Genomic DNA, 16260 nt, shown 5'->3' on the forward strand with positions numbered 1-16260 from the left:
GGGAAGGGCACATGATTGCCTGGGTACCGCGTTGGGCGCGTGATTTGTTGGCTTGGCGCGCATGTGTTGCTACCGGGGGAGAGATTTCCTTTTATGGGACCGGGGGGGCCGCGTGATTCTTTCCTTTCCTGGCGGCCGCTCGGGAGTGCTAGCGGGCCAACGGCCGCCTGCAATTGACCTGATATTTACTCCGAGATTCCTGCCACAACAAAGAAAAGATATTTACTCCCGAGGTAATCAAGGAGCAGTACGTCTTTCCACACAGCATCATCTTATAAAAACACAGTTTTTGTTGCATTTTCAGTTTTTGTGAACCAGTTTTTCGGGAGGGTATCCAATGGATTCCTATCCTCCCGTTGGGCAACGGGATGGTTAAAGATAAACTTCGGCAGTGCTGTTGATAATGCCAATGGCAAGGGAGCCACAGGAATGGTTACTCGTGATCATGATGGTGCTTTTCGCCGGCAAGATGCGCCGGCTACGTGGGTGTCTCTGACCCTCTTAGCTTGGAGCTTTTGGCGTGTCGCGATGTCGTGCTGTTTGCAAAGGAGGGGTACCAGTCCATCATCATAGAGACGGACTGTTTCAATGCCAAGAACCTATGGGAAGGCAAGTGGATAGATCAATTGGCTACCAAATGTTACAGGAGATGCAAGAAGAGATATTAAGTTTCCATTACTTATGCTAGTCAACATGTTAATTCTGTTGCACATATGTGCGTAAGGAGGCTCTAGTGTTAGATGATATTGTAACTTTTTCAGATGTAATTCCTGGCTTTCCGATGGGTGTTTTGCACTCAGATGGGCTACCGCTCAATGAATAAAATCCGGTGTTTGTAAAAATCCGGACCGGCCTCCGGTTCTGGTTTTCTCTGGTCCGGTTTTTAAAACTATGGGTGACACTTGACAAAACTGGACATGCGGTGTCCTATGCTAGCCCCACCAATGCCCGCGGATGGGCTTTTGCCAACACAACTTTGATGAGTGCCGCATCTGCTAGACACTCGGCAAAGCATGGATACATGGTGTGCTGCTGTGCTCCCAGTTTTTCTAAGTGTCGCTGGGACGGCGCTCTGCATTTGCCCACTGGAAAGAGGCCTTTGCCCAGTGTGCGCAACACTCGGCAAAGCACACAGATCCGGTAGTGTGTAATAGTACTATGTTTCTTAGATTGATGTTTGATAGTGGTGAGAGATGTTTTGGTCTTTGAGACTGTTAGTAGTACTCGTATGTACTGTACTTCTGAACCGAAAAGACATCTAGTAGTACTAGGTATGAACAAGTTGGAACTGTCATGGCAAGGGGTAGCCACATGCCCGCATATGGTTCAGGAGTCTACAGTAGAGATATGAACAAGGTCTCCACGCCCGTGTGAGTGGCTGTATGCTTGCCATGGCATGGAACGACGTGCGGCTCCTTGATTATCTCACAATTAATATATGTAGTAGTACAAGTATATGAGCTTAATAAATTGCAGGCACGTGAAGTGCACTCGCCTTCCGCCTAGATCAGTGAGGAACCTGGAGGCCGAGCTGAGCAGCATGCACGATTTCCTTGATGATGTATGTATCCAGCATGCATCCGGGCCAGCTCGAATCCAGTGTGATGCTCAGGGCGCGCCAAGTCAGGGAGCTGTCTCCTGCCATCGAGACACGCCTCCACTCCTTCATGGCGCGCATTGAGTCGATTAAGGACGCCTTTCTTCCTGTCGTGAGCAAGCGCAAAATTAACCGTGAGCTAGCCAGCTACATCAAAGAAACACTAATCAAGTTTAAGGAGGTTAGTGAACGGCATGACCCGTATCCTTGTAAGAGTGCCTTGGAAAGTACTTTTCCACATGGGAAGTGGGCACTCTTATGTTTGCCATGGACACCGGGGAGAGCATGCTAGGAGAGGGACGGCGAGGTGCGCGTGAGCTCATGTGGGTTGCGTCGTGGTGGAATGACGACAAACCGGCTGCAAGTTCAACGACCCAGGGTAAACACAACCTCTTGCGGCGGCGGCGGCCAGCGGTGGTGCTAGGCGGAGTAAATAGCAAAAACCTACCACATTACGGGATAGGGTTATAAAAAACTATCACTTTTTTTTAATATCTCAAAACGCTACCACAAAATTGGTTGGCTGTTTCAAAAAACGCAAATGACCACGTTATTTAGAATTGATCCGGACTATGACACGTCGGGCCCGCTCCTAACTAAACCGTCCGTTGACTGCTTATTTGACCGTTAACTGACATGTGGGACCCACATGCATGTCAGCTCTTTCTTCCTTCCTCTTTTGTCTTCTCTCCCAAGAGCACCAGCAAGGGCCGGCCACAAGGCCGTGGATACTGCAGCAGCGGCAAGTAGCAAGAGCCGCGAGCAGCCGCAACGACGGGGAGCAGCGGCGGCACGCAGCAACAGCGGCACGTAGCAACATCCGTGATCGAGCAGCCGCAACGGCGGCGGGGAGCAGCACCGGCGAGCAGCACCTTCCGAGCATGGCGACAGCTAAAGGGAGCGAGACAGAGTGAGGCCCAGGAGCATAGGGACCCGATTGCTTTTTGAGAAAACTTATTGGGGCCTGGTTGCTTTTTTTTAAAGAAAATATAAGGATCGGTTTGGTTTTTTTGTAGGGACCGACATGTGGGCTCCACATGTCATAACGGTCAGCTAACGGTCCAATTTAACGGTGACCTGACGAGTGAACCCCCTTTGTCATAAATGCAAATTAAACTTAATGCTTCGATTTTTTGGAACAACAAACCAATTTTTTGGTAGTGTTTTGAGAAATTAAAAAAAATGATAGTTTTTTGTAACCCTGGCCCATAATGTGGTAGTTCTTTTCTATTTACTCCTCTAGGCGAGGAGGCTCGGAAAAAATAGCTAAATGACCAAGGGATCGCCAGAAAGTTTAGGATGGGCTTAGATGAGGCAGGGGAGCGGTGGAGCGCCTTCTTGACGACTTAATCATCCATACCGGATGGCGGAGCGGGTGTTCACGGGTCGACGGCTCGGGGATGTAATGGTCTGCGGCGAGGGGTCTAGCATGTGTAGAAGCATCATATCTGGATGAGCAAGCCAAGCCAACGGAGAGCGTCGGGGTGGCTTAGACATAGAAATCGAGGCAGGGCGGCGGAGGGGGAGAAGACGACGGCCAATTCAATGATTTACCTCACCTCCGTTGATTTCCTCCAGAGGGGAGGCTCTATAGGAATATTAGAAGCTAATGGGCATGCTTTCGAAGTTTGGGACCGACTCTCGCGACAAAAACGGCGAACTAGCTGGCGGCAGCAAAGCTCTGGACATTGTTCATGTTCTAAGAGCACACGGAACAAGAGGGCTCGGAGACAACGGTCTTGAAACGAGCTGGCAGCGAGCCGGCGACGTGCGAAGGTTGCTGTAGCGCCCATCTGCAGCCCGCTGCCGGTTTGTGCTCCTATCGCCGCATCCATCTAGAGGCGAGAGATAGGCGAGGAGGATGAGATAAAGAGTTTTTTGTACTTTTTTTGTTTGGCCCCACATGTAAGTAATAGAGAGAAGGGAGAGATTTTTTATCTTTTCGGCAGGGTCTGTCCCACGTGTCAATGACATAAGGATGCAAGGGCAAAATTGTCCAGAAAACATCTAGTAGACGGTCAAATCCCGTTGACTTGATGAAAATGGCATAGAAGAGCATTTTTATAAATACACCTAACGTCAAAAAGATAAATTTGAGTACACTTCAAAAATTAAGGGTAAATCTGAGTATTGGGTGTGAGTTAGGGGCTGAAATGTAATTGGCCCATAAAAAAGACTAGGGAATCAGCCGCGGGATAAGGGTTTGACTAAAAACACACCCAACAAAGGATACCGGACACTGAGCCAGCACGAATCATGAAGACAGATTGGGCGGCCACAAATTCGACCTGAAGCCAAATAAAAAACAGATAACTGATGACTGATTTTTAGTAAAACTGTTGATAAAATATGCCTGCAGGCCATGGCAGACAAGCTGGCATATTATTCCCCAAACACGTAAATACAGATCGACTTCTCCAACACAATTTGCATCCTCTTATTGGCTCTCTCCCCCGTGGACCTAGCCGTGTCTATTTTCTCTTGGATACGGGATAAGGGCAACCACTCCAGACCTCATTGGCCCCTTGGCTTATGGCGTACTCGCCGGTGTTGTCCCCCTGGGCGTCCGCGCCGTCCACCATGAGAGCAGCGTGGACTATCAGCCTATAAGCCCTCCATGTTATTTCTTCTTCATCTTTAAGACTCTATGCTATCGACGAAATTAATCCTCTATCTCATAATGAATGAACTGGGCTACACTTCAGCCTCCGCATCCGAGCAGACCGTACTGCTGAAAGTGTGTTGAACCTTCGTGGTCACCTTTGAGAAGATAACCTTTTGAGCACAAATGACAAACATTGCTTAGTTTCTGCACAATTTTGCCAGAGAAGAATAAGTTGATTGCAACGGCGATTAGGATTACATACCTCGGCTTTAAAATCCTCCCGGAATCGATCTTTAGCATCCCACATCATGTCGATTTCATCACGGCCGATCATCAGAATGTCAGATATGATAAATGACGTATTGAACATGACACGGAACATCATCTCTTCTCGTTCTTTTTCAGCGTACATGCAGGTGCATTCAAGGACAACATCGCCTTCAATATTGCTGTTCACCTCAATCTTAATCACGCCATCCTCTGCCTGAGTAACATGAATTTTTTGATTTATAATGAGAGCATAATGTTAGTAACAACTTCCAGCAAATTATAGATTAGCTAGTTCCTAAAACAATAACATTTTTTAACTTACCTGCTCATACTTCTTTGATGTAGAAAAAAGCTCCTTGGTTTCCGTTGATATACGGAAAAGGGGATCCATCCCATAAATACGAAAGATTAGACAACATCTGGCCTTTGCGTAAAAATTTGGAATGCTTCGTATTCGTAGTACCACATAGTCTAGGACAAGCGGTGGATCGGCTGGTGTCCCCCTTATTGTACTGATTCTACTACGTGATATATACTGCAGGTATCTTATCTGAGAAGGCATGTGATTTAGAGGTGAGAGACACTGGATGAGCTCACGGGGTGCTTGCTTGTAGATCATCTCAAGCGTCTTCTGCTCACCAGTGCACTTCTGCTGATACAGCAGCAGTCCTGCTAACAGGAACGTGAGTACAGGCCAGCCGCCTGGCTCAAAGTGCATGACACACTATTAGAAAAAGGGCTATAGATGAGATTGACAGTAATGGCGCACCTGACAAGGGGTGCGTCATTAGTATATACTAATGGCGCATCACTATCTGGTACGCTATTAGAGTTGAAACTACTAATGGCGCACCTGGCCCAAGGTGCGCCGTTAGTATCAATTTTTTTTTTTGAAACTAGTGCGCCTGTCCAAACATACTAATGGCGCATCCAGACAAAGTGCGCCATTACTAGTTGTAACTAGTAATGGCGCACCTGTCGGAAAGTGCGCCACTAATGTTGTTTTTTTTATTATATTTTTTTCTTTTTTTTTGCAAAACTACTAATGGCGCACTGTCGCACCGTGCGCCATTACTAGTTCAAACTAGTAATGGCGCACTGGAGGACAGTGCGCCATTAGTAAATTTTTTTTTGCAAAACTAATAATGGCGCATCACCAGAAGGTGCGCCATTAGTAACCTAGATTACTAATGGCGCATTTTGAGTTGGTGCGCCATTAGTAAGTGGGCAGCAACAAGATATTTTGGGGAGCCTCTCCTACCCACACTCACTTTCTCCCCACTTCATTCTCTCCACCTCCTCCTTGTCTCGGGTGCCTCCTCTTTTTTACCTCATTTCCACCATAGATTCATTCAATTTAAGTGGTTAAATTACCTTGTTTTAATAGGTAAGTAATGGGGAAGCTATATTTATGTATTTCTCCCTACAACAATGTGCACATATGCACTTTTTATGGCCTAGCTAGATCTATGTATGTTCGTGGTGTTGCATATGTTTGTGGTGTTGCATATGTGTTTGTGTTTGGAGGTGTACCGGTATTTGAAATGCGATAGTTGCCAATATTTTGCCGGAATGTTGATTCATTTCCGTTTCGGTGAGAATTTTGGCATTAAGCATTCTTTTTGGTCCTATTTTTAGGGGAAGTCATGCCAAATGTTTTCTTGGTTCTAAAATATCGTTTTGCTCTACCCTGCAGGCGACCATGGTCCGCATGATGACCGAAGGCATCGTGAATAGGTTTTTGAGGTCCGCGAAGGCCGAGATGCTTCAAAAGAACGAGATGGAGATAAGATGTCCGTGTCGAAGATGCAAGCTGAAGAGCCTTATTGCGGACCCGGAATCCGGGCAGGTGCGGGACCACCTGCTCTTGCGTGGTTTCATGGATGGCTATCGGTGGCAAGGTGATGAAGATGACTACGAAGTCGTTCATGGGGGCCGGGCAAGAAATGAGGAAGGGCAGCAAGACAACCACCGCGGCTCGGGTGGGCGAGAAGACGAAGAATCCCTAGGAGATGATCACGACGGTGATGCTGTACACAGTCATCATGTAGAAGATGCAGGACATGATGATGAGGAAGATGCCGGAGCAGACGACGCTGGACCATCGATGGGCTGGGTGCAGGACCCTCATATTCAAGAGCTGCTTCTCAAGCAGACGGATAACGCAAGAGCTGCCGCCCGAGAGAAAGCCAAGATGGATCAACTTGAGTTAGACGCGGTCACTCCATTGTATGAAGGATGCAGGCCCGAGGATACCCGCCTGAAAGTAACGCTCATGGCTCTGGAGATGAAGGTAAAACACAAAATGACCGACGCATGCTTCGACGAGAACATGTCATTCTGGCACGAACGTCTTCCCAAGGGGAACAAGTGCCCGACCAGTTTGGAGGAGGCGAAGAAAATCGTGTGTCCTCTGGATTTACCGCACGTGAAATACCATGTGTGCATGAACAATTGCATCATTTATCGGGACGAGCACGCGGAGTCTACCATATGTCCGGTGTGCGGCGTCACTCGATACAAGAAGAGGAAGAAAGCTCCTCGAAAAGTGGTGTGGTACTTTCCGATCACTCCTCATCTGCAGCGGTATTTTGCGGACCCTAAGGTAGCAAAGCTCCTGCGTTGGCACGCGGATAGGGAGGAGAAGAAGCGAGAAGATGACGCAAATGATCCGGAGATAGATAAAAAAGACAAGATGCTGAGTCACCCTAAGGATGCGAGCCAGTGGCAAGCGTTGAACTTCGAAGACCCAGAATTTGGGAACGATCCAAGGAACATCGTGCTGGGCGCGAGCACCGATGGAGTCAATCCGTTTGGCAGCCAGAGAAACACACATAGCACCTGGCCTATGTTTGTGTGGATGTACAACCTTCCCCCTGGTTGTGCATGAAGAGGAAGTACATTCACATGAGTATGCTAATTGAAGGACCGAAACAACCAGGGAACGACATCAATCTGTATCTGGAGCTGCTAAAAGAGGAGCTTGACATGCTGTGGAAAACTCCAGCCAATACGTGGGACGCCGCAGAGAAAGAATATTTCCCTATGAGAGCCGCGCTGCTCACGACGGTGCACGACTATCTCGGTTACGGATATGTCGCGGGGAAGGTGGTCCACGGATTTTCTGGATGCGCCAGGTGCATGGATGACACAACGTATCGCCAGCTAGATAGAGATCCCGGGTCTTCGAAAACCGTGTTCATGGGACATCGAAGGTGGCTTCGCGACGATGACCCGTGGAGAAAACACAAGGATCTGTTCGATGGTGAAACCGAACCCCGAGGACGCCCGCGTACGAGGAGCGGCGAGGAAATAGACGAGCTGTTGAAAAATTGGAAAGACTGCCCACTACCGGGAAAGAAGCAAAAGGCGTCAGAGCCGGGAAAAAAGCGAAAGGCGCCAGAGCCGCTGCTGAAGGTATGGAAAACGAGGTCTGTTTTCTGGGACTTGTCGTACTGGAAGATCCACCGTGTGCCTCACAGCCTTGATGTCATGCATATCACGAAGAACATGTGCGAGAGTCTGCTTGGTACCCTGCTCAACATGCCAGAGAGGACCAAAGATGGGCCGAAAGCAAGGGCAGACTTGAAATCAATGGGCATCAGGTAGGAGCTTCACACTATATATGATGATCATGATGATGATGATGATGATGAGGCAAAGCAGGACACGGAAAGTCGTCGCAAAGGCAAGAAGGCCAAGAAGACCGGAAATGACTACCCTCCCGCGTGCTTCACTCTAAGTCAGGAGGAGATCGAGCAGTTTTTCACCTGCCTCGTAGGAGTAAAACTTCCTTACGGTTACGCGGGGAAGATAAGCAGATACCTAGACCCAGCGAAGCAGAAATTCAGCGGGATGAAGTCTCACGACTGTCACGTGCTGATGACGCAGATACTTCCAGTTGCAATCCATGGGATCATGGACGCGCACGTCCGTGAAACCCTATTTGGCCTATGCAATTTTTTCGACGTCATCTCTCGGAAGTCTGTTGGCGTGAGGCAACTCAGAAGGCTACAGGAAGAGATCGTGGTGATACTATGCGAGCTTGAGATGTACTTCCCGCCCGCATTCTTCGACGTTATGGTGCATCTGCTGGTCCATATCGTGGACGATATCATTCAACTCGAGCTGACGTTCCTGCATAGCATGATGCCGTTCGAAAGGATGAATGGTGTCATCAAAGGATACATTCGCAACATGTCACGTCCAGAGGGAAGCATAGCTAGGGGCTTTCTGACCGAAGAGTGCATCTCCTACTGCACGAATTATCTAGGCATCGAGAACCCCGTTGGTCTGCCCGTGAACAGGCACCTCGGCAGGCTCGCTGGATGGGGTCACCGTGAGGGTCGTCACGAAATGCATGTCGACTTCGAGGGTCGACTCGCCGACTTTGAAAGAGCAAACCTAGTCGCGCTACAACACATAGACGTGGTCGATCCTTGGGTGGTACAGCACAAAACCTTTATTAAGAAGACGTACAATGACCGAGGCCAACAGAGGACGGACGGAGATATACTCAAAGAGCACAACTCATGTTTCACGCATTGGTTCAAGCAGAAGCTTCTGTCGTACCCTTTACATGAGGATTCTTCCGCGGAAGAACAACTCATATTCGCCTTGTCACAGGGCGCCGAGCACAACCTGATGACCTATGAGGCGTACGATATCAACGGTTGCACATTCTACACCGAGGCCAAGGACATGAAGAGCGATGGTTATCAGAACTCCGGGGTAACGATGAAATCCTACACCGGTAACGACAAGGACAGATACTACGGAAGGATCGAGGAGATCTGGGAGCTGAGCTATGCTGGAGAGAAGGTCCCGATGTTCCGTGTCAGATGGGCCAAGAGCGTCCTAAAAGAAGACCGGTATTTCACCACCATGGTTATACCCGAAGCCAATGTTGGAAATATGCCCTAGAGGCAATAATAAATAAGTTATTATTATATTTCCTTGTTCATGATAATCATTTATTATCCATGCTATAATTGTATTGATAGGAAACTCAGATACATGTGTGGATACATAGACAACACCATGTCCCTAGTAAGCCTCTAGATGACTAGCTCGTTGATCAATAGATGGTTACGGTTTCCTGACCATGGACATTAGATGTCGTTGATAACGGGATCACATCATTAGGAGAATGATGTGATGGACAAGACCCAATCCTAAGCCTAGCACAAGATCGTGTAGTTCGTATGCTAAAGCTTTTCTAATGTCAAGTATCATTTCCTTAGACCATGAGATTGTGCAACTCCCGGATACCGTAGGAATACTTTGGGTGTGCCAAACGTCACAACGTAACTGGGTGACTATAAAGGTACACTACGGGTATCTCCGAAAGTGTCTGTTGGGTTGGCACAAATCGAGACTGGGATTTGTCACTCCGTGTGACGGAGAGGTATCTCTGGGCCCACTCGGTAGGACATCATCATAATGTGCACAATGTGATCAAGGAGTTGATCATGGGATGATGTGTTACAGAACGAGTAAAGAGATTTGCCGGTAACGAGATTGAACAAGGTATCGGGATACCGACGATCGAATCTCGGGCAAGTATCGTACCGATAGACAAAGGGAATTGTATACGAGATTGATTAAGTCCTTGACATCGTGGTTCATCCGATGAGATCATCGTGGAACATGTGGGAGCCAACATGGGTATCCAGATCCCGCTGTTGGTTATTGACCGGAGAACGTCTCGGTCATGTCTGCATGTCTCCCGAACCCGTAGGGTCTACACACTTAAGGTTCGATGACGCTAGGGTTATAAAGGAAGTTAGTATGTGGTTACCGAATGTTGTTCGGAGTCCCGGATGAGATCCCGGACGTCACGAGGAGTTCCAGAATGGTCCGGAGGTAAAGATTTATATATGGGAAGTCCTGTTTTGGACACCGGAAGAGTTTCGGGGTTTATCGGTAACGTACTGGGACCACCGGGAGGGTCCCGGGGGTCCACCAAGTGGGGCCACCAACCCCGGAGGCTTTCATGGGCCAAGGGTGGTGAGGGACCAGCCCCTAAGTGGGCTGGTGCGCCTCCCACAAGGCCCAAGGGCAGCTAGGAGGAAAAAAGGAGGAAACCCTAGGCTTATATGGGCCTAAGGCCCACCCTAGGGGGCGCCTCCCTCTCTCCCCTCTTGGCCGCCCCCCTTGCTCCCCATCTAGGGCTGCCGCCCCCCTAGGGGTGGGAACCCTAGAGGGGGTGCAGCCCCTCCCCTTCCCCTATATATATGAGGCCTAAGGGGCTGCCCATTATACACGCGATTCAATCTCGTTGGTGCAGCCCTGCGTCTCTTCTTCCTCCTCTTCTGCGGTGCTTGGCGAAGCCCTGCAGGATAGCCACGCTCCTCCACCACCACCACGCCGTTGTGCTGCTGCTGGATGGAGTCTTCCTCAACCTCTCCCTCTCCCCTTGCTGGATCAAGGCGTGGGAGACGTCACCGGGCTGTACGTGTGTTGAACGCGGAGGTGCCGTCCGTTCGGCACTAGGATCATCGGTGATTTGGATCACGACGAGTACGACTCCATCAACCCCGTTCTCTTGAACGCTTCCGCTTAGCGATCTACAAGGGTTTGTAGATGCACTCTCCTTCCCCTCGTTGCTAGTCTCTCCATAGATAGATCTTGGTGACACGTAGGAAAATTTTGAATTTCTGCTACGTTCCCCAACAGTGGCATCATGAGCTAGGTCTATTGCGTAGATTCTATGCACGAGTAGAACACAAAGTAGTTGTGGGCTTTGATTTTGTTCAATATGCTTGCCGTTACTAGTCTTATCTTGATTCGGCGGCATCGTGGGATGAAGCGGCCCGGACCAACCTTACACGTACTCTTACGTGAGACCGGTTCCACCGACAAACATGCACTAGTTGCATAAGGTGGCTGGCGGGTGTCTGTCTCTCCCACTTTAGTCGGATCGGATTCGATGAAAAGGGTCCTTATGAAGGGTAAATAGCAATTGGCATATCACGTTGTGGTCTTTGCGTAGGTAAGAAACGTTCTTGCTAGAAACCCATAGCAGCCACGTAAAACATGCAAACAACAATTAGAGGACGTCTAACTTGTTTTGCAGGGGTATGCTATGTGATGTGATATGGCCAAAGGATGTGATGTATGAGATGATCATGTTCTTGTAATAGGAATCACGACTTGCATATCGATGAGTATGACAACCGGCAGGAGCCATAGGAGTTGTCTTAATTTATTTATGACCTGCGTGTCAACATAAACGTCATGTAATTACTCTACTTTATTGCTAAACGTTAGCTGTAGTAGTAGAAGTAATAGATGACGTGACAACTTCAAGAAGACACGATGATGGAGATCATGATGATGGAGATCATGGTGTCATGCCGGTGACAAGATGATCGTGGAGCCCCAAGATGGAGATCAAAGGAGCTATATGATATTGGCCATATCATGTCACTATTATTTGATTGCATGTGATGTTTATCATGTTTATACATCTTGTTTACTTAGAACGACGGTAGTAAATAAGATGATCCTTCATTAAAATTTCAAGAAGTGTTCTCCCCTAACTATGCACCGTTGCTACAGTTCGTCGTTTCGAAGCACCACGTGATGATCGGGTGTGATAGATCCTTACGTTCACATACAACGGGTGTAAGACAGTTTTACACATGCAAAACACTTAGGGTTAACTTGACGAGCCTAGCATGTGTATAGACATGGCCTCGGAACACAGAAGACCGAAAGGTCGAGCATGAGTCGTATAGAAGATACGATCAACATGAAGATGTTCACCGACGTTTACTAGTCCGTCTCACGTGATGATCGGACACGGCCTAGTTGACTCGGATCATGTAATCACTTAGATGACTAGAGGGATGTCTATCTGAGTGGGAGTTCATAAGATGAACTTAATTATCCTGAACATAGTCAAAAGGATTTTGCAAATTATGTCGTAGCTCACGCTATAGTTCTACTATTTAGATATGTTCCTAGAGAAAAATTAGTTGAAAGTTGATAGTAGCAATTATGCGGACTAGGTCCGTAGACTGAGGATTGTCCTCATTGCTTCTTAGAAGGCTTATGTCCTTAATGCACCGCTCAGTGTGCTGAACCTCGAACGTGGTCTGTGGATGTTGCGAACATCTGACATACACGTTTTGATAACTACATGATAGTTCAGTTAAACGGTTTAGAATTGAGGCACCAAAGACGTTTTGAAACGTCGCGAAACATATGAGATGTTTTGAGGGCTGAAATTGGGATTTCAGGCTCGTGCCCACGTCAAGAGGTATAAGACCTCCGACGATTTTCTTAGCCTACAAACTAAGGGAGAAAAGCTCAATTGTTGAGCTTGTGCTCAGATTGTCTGAGTACAACAATCATTTGAATCAAGTGGGATTTGATCTTCCAAGATGAGATAGTGATGTTTCTCCGAAGTCATTACCACCAAGCTGCCAGAGCTTCGTGATGAACTATGATATATCAGGGACATATATGATGATCCTTGAGATATTCGCGATGTTTGACACCGCAAAAGTAGATATCAAGAAGGAGCATCAATTGTTGATGGTTAGTGAAACCACTAGTTTCAAGAAGGGCAAGGGCAAGAAGGGATACTTCATGAAACGGCAAATCAGCTGCTGCTCTGGTGAAGAAACCCAAGGTTGAACCCAAACCCGAGACTAAGTGCTTCTGTAATAAGGGGAACAACCACTGGAGCGAAATTACCCTAGATACTTGGTAGATTAGAAGGCTGGCAAGGTCGATAGAAGTATATTGGATATACATTGTGTTGATGTGTACTTTACTAGTACTCCTAGTAGCACCAGGGTATTAGATACCGGTTCGGTTGCTAAGTGTTAGTAACTCAAAATAAAAGTTACGGAATAAACGGAGACTAGCTAAAGGTGAGCTGACGATATGTGTTGGAAGTGCTTCCAATGTTGATATGATCAAGCATCGCACGCTCCCTCTACCATCGAGATTGGTGTTTGCGTTGAGCATAGACATGATTGGATTATGTCCATCGCAATACGGTTATTCATTTAAGGAGAAAAATGGTTACTCTGTTTATTTGAATAATGCCTTCAATGGTCTTACACCTAAAATGAATGGTTTATTGAATCTCGATCATAGTGATACACATGTTCATGCCAAAAGATAGTAATGATAGTACCACCTACTTGTGGCACAGCCACGTAAGTCATATCGGTATAAAACGTATGAGGAAGCTCCATGTTGATGGATCTTTGGGCTCACTCGTTTTTGAAAAGTTTGAGACATGCGAACCATGTCTATTGGTGTATATGCATGAAGAAACTCCATGCAAATGGACCGTTTTGTACTCACTTGATTTTGAATCACTTGAGACATGCAAATCATACCACATGGGCAAGATGACTGAAAGCCTCGGTTTCAGTAAAATGGAACTAGAAAGCAACTTGCTGGAAGTAATACATTTTGATGTGTGCAGTCCAATGAGTGCTGAGGCATGTAGTGGATATCGTTATGTTCTTACTTCACAAATAATTTGAGTAGATGTTGAGTATATTTACTTGATGAATCACGAGTCTGAATTATTGAAAGGTTCAAGTAATTTCAGGGTGAAGTTGAAAGATCGTCGTGACAAGAGGATAAAAGATCTATGATATGATCATAGAGATGAATATCTGAATTACGAGTTTGGCACAGAATTAAGACATTGTGGAAATTGTTTCACAACTAATACAGCCTGGAACACCATAGTGTGATGGTGTGTCCGAACATCATAACTGCACCCTATTGGATATGATGCATACCATGATGTCTCTTATCGAATTACCACAATAGTTTATGGGTTATGCGTTAGAGACAACCACATTCACTTTAAAGGGGGCACCACGTAATTCCGATGAGATGACACCGTATGAACTATGGTTTGGAGAAACCTAAGCTGTCATTTCTTAAACGTTTGGGGCTGCAACGCTTATGTGAAAAAGTTCCAGGATAATAAGCTCGAACCCAAAGCAGATAAATGCATCTTCATAGGACACCCAAAACAGTTGGGTATACCTCCTGCCTCAGATCCGAAAGCAATAAGGGATTGTTTCTTGAATCAGGTCCTTTCTCGAGGAAAAGTTTCTCTCGAAAGAATTGAGTGGGAGGATGGGGAGACTTGATGAGGTTATTGAATCGTCACTTCAACTAGTGTATAGCAGGGCACAAAGAGTTGTTCCTGTGGCACCTACACCAATTGAAGTGGAAGCTTATGATATTGATCATGAGATTTGGATCAAGTCACTACCAAACCTCGTAGGATGACAAGGATGCGTACTACTTCTGATTGGTACGTAATCCTGTCATGGAAGTCATGTTGCTAGACAACAATGAACCTACGAGCTATGGAGAAGCGGTGGTGGGCCCGGATTCCGATAAATGGCTCGAGGCCATACAATCCGAGAGAGGATCCATGTATGAAAACAAAATGTAGACTTTGGCAGAATGGCTCGATGGTCGTAAGGCTGTTGAGTACAGATGGATTTTAAAAGGAAGACAGACAATGATGGTAAGTGTCACCATTAAGAAAGCTCGACTTGTCGTTAAGATGTTTTCCGACAAGTTCAAGGAGTTGACTACGATGAGACTTTCTCACTCGTAGCGATGCTAAGAGTCTGTTGGAATTATATTAGCGATTACTGCATTATTTATGAAATCTTGCAGATAGGATGTCAAAAACCATTGTTTCCTCACGATTTTCTTGAGGAAAGGTTGTATGTGATACAACCGGAAGGTTTTGTCAATCCTGAAATATGCTAATAAGTATGCAAAGCTTCAGCAATCCTTCTAAGGACTGGAGTAAGCATCTCGGAATTGGAATGTATGCTTTGATGAGATGATCAAAGATTTTGGTTTATACAAAGTTTATGAGAAACTTGTATTTCCAAAGAAGTGAGTGGGAGCACTATAGAATTTCTGATGAGTATATGTTGTTGACATATTGTTGATCAGAAATGATGTAGAATTTCTAAGAAAGCATATAGGGTTATTTGAAAAGTGTTTTTCAATTGAAAGCCTGGATTAAGCTACTTGAACATTGAGCATCAAGATCTATAAGGATAGATCAAAACGCTTAATGGTACTTTCAAATGAGCACATACCTTGACATGATCTTGAAGGTGTTCAAGATGGATCAGTCAAAGAAGAAGTTCTTGCCTGAGTTTTAAGGAATGAAGTTAAGACTTAAAGCTCGACCACGGCAGAATAGAGAGAAAGGACAAAGGTCGTCCCTTATGCTTAAGACATAGTCTCTACAGTATGCTATGCTGTGTACCGCACCTGAAGTGTGCCTTGCCATGAGTCAGTCAAGGGGTACAAGAGTGATCCAAGAATGGATCACAGGACAACGGTCAAATTTATCCTTAGTAACTAGTGGACTAAGGAATTTTCTCGATTATGGAGGTGGTAAAAGAGTTCGTCGTAAAGGGTTACGCCGATGCGAACTTTGACGCTAATCCAGATTATTCTGAGTAGTAAAGTGGATTCGTATAGTAGAATAGTTATTTGGAATAGCTCCAAATAGAGCGTGGTAGCTGCATCTAGGAGATGACATAGAGATTTGTAAAGCACACACGGATCTGAAAGGTTCAGACCCATTGACTAAAACCTCTCTCACAAGCAACATGATCAAACCTAGAACTCATTGAGTGCTAATCACATAGTGATGTGAACTAGATTACTGACTCTAGTAAACTCTTGGGTGTTAGTCACATGGCGATGTGACCTATGAGTGTTAATCACATGGCGATGTGAACTAGATTATTGACTCTAGTGC

At 46.4% G+C, this 16260-nt stretch overlaps 1 pseudogene; it reads right to left on the reverse strand.

The window, feature by feature from the left end:
* Positions 1-16260, reverse strand: part of LOC123038301 (uncharacterized) — a 58221-nt pseudogene that overhangs the window by 30550 nt on the left and 11411 nt on the right.

Source organism: Triticum aestivum, chromosome 2A (assembly GCF_018294505.1).
Source record: "Triticum aestivum cultivar Chinese Spring chromosome 2A, IWGSC CS RefSeq v2.1, whole genome shotgun sequence".
NCBI classification, from domain to species: Eukaryota; Viridiplantae; Streptophyta; class Magnoliopsida; order Poales; family Poaceae; genus Triticum; species Triticum aestivum.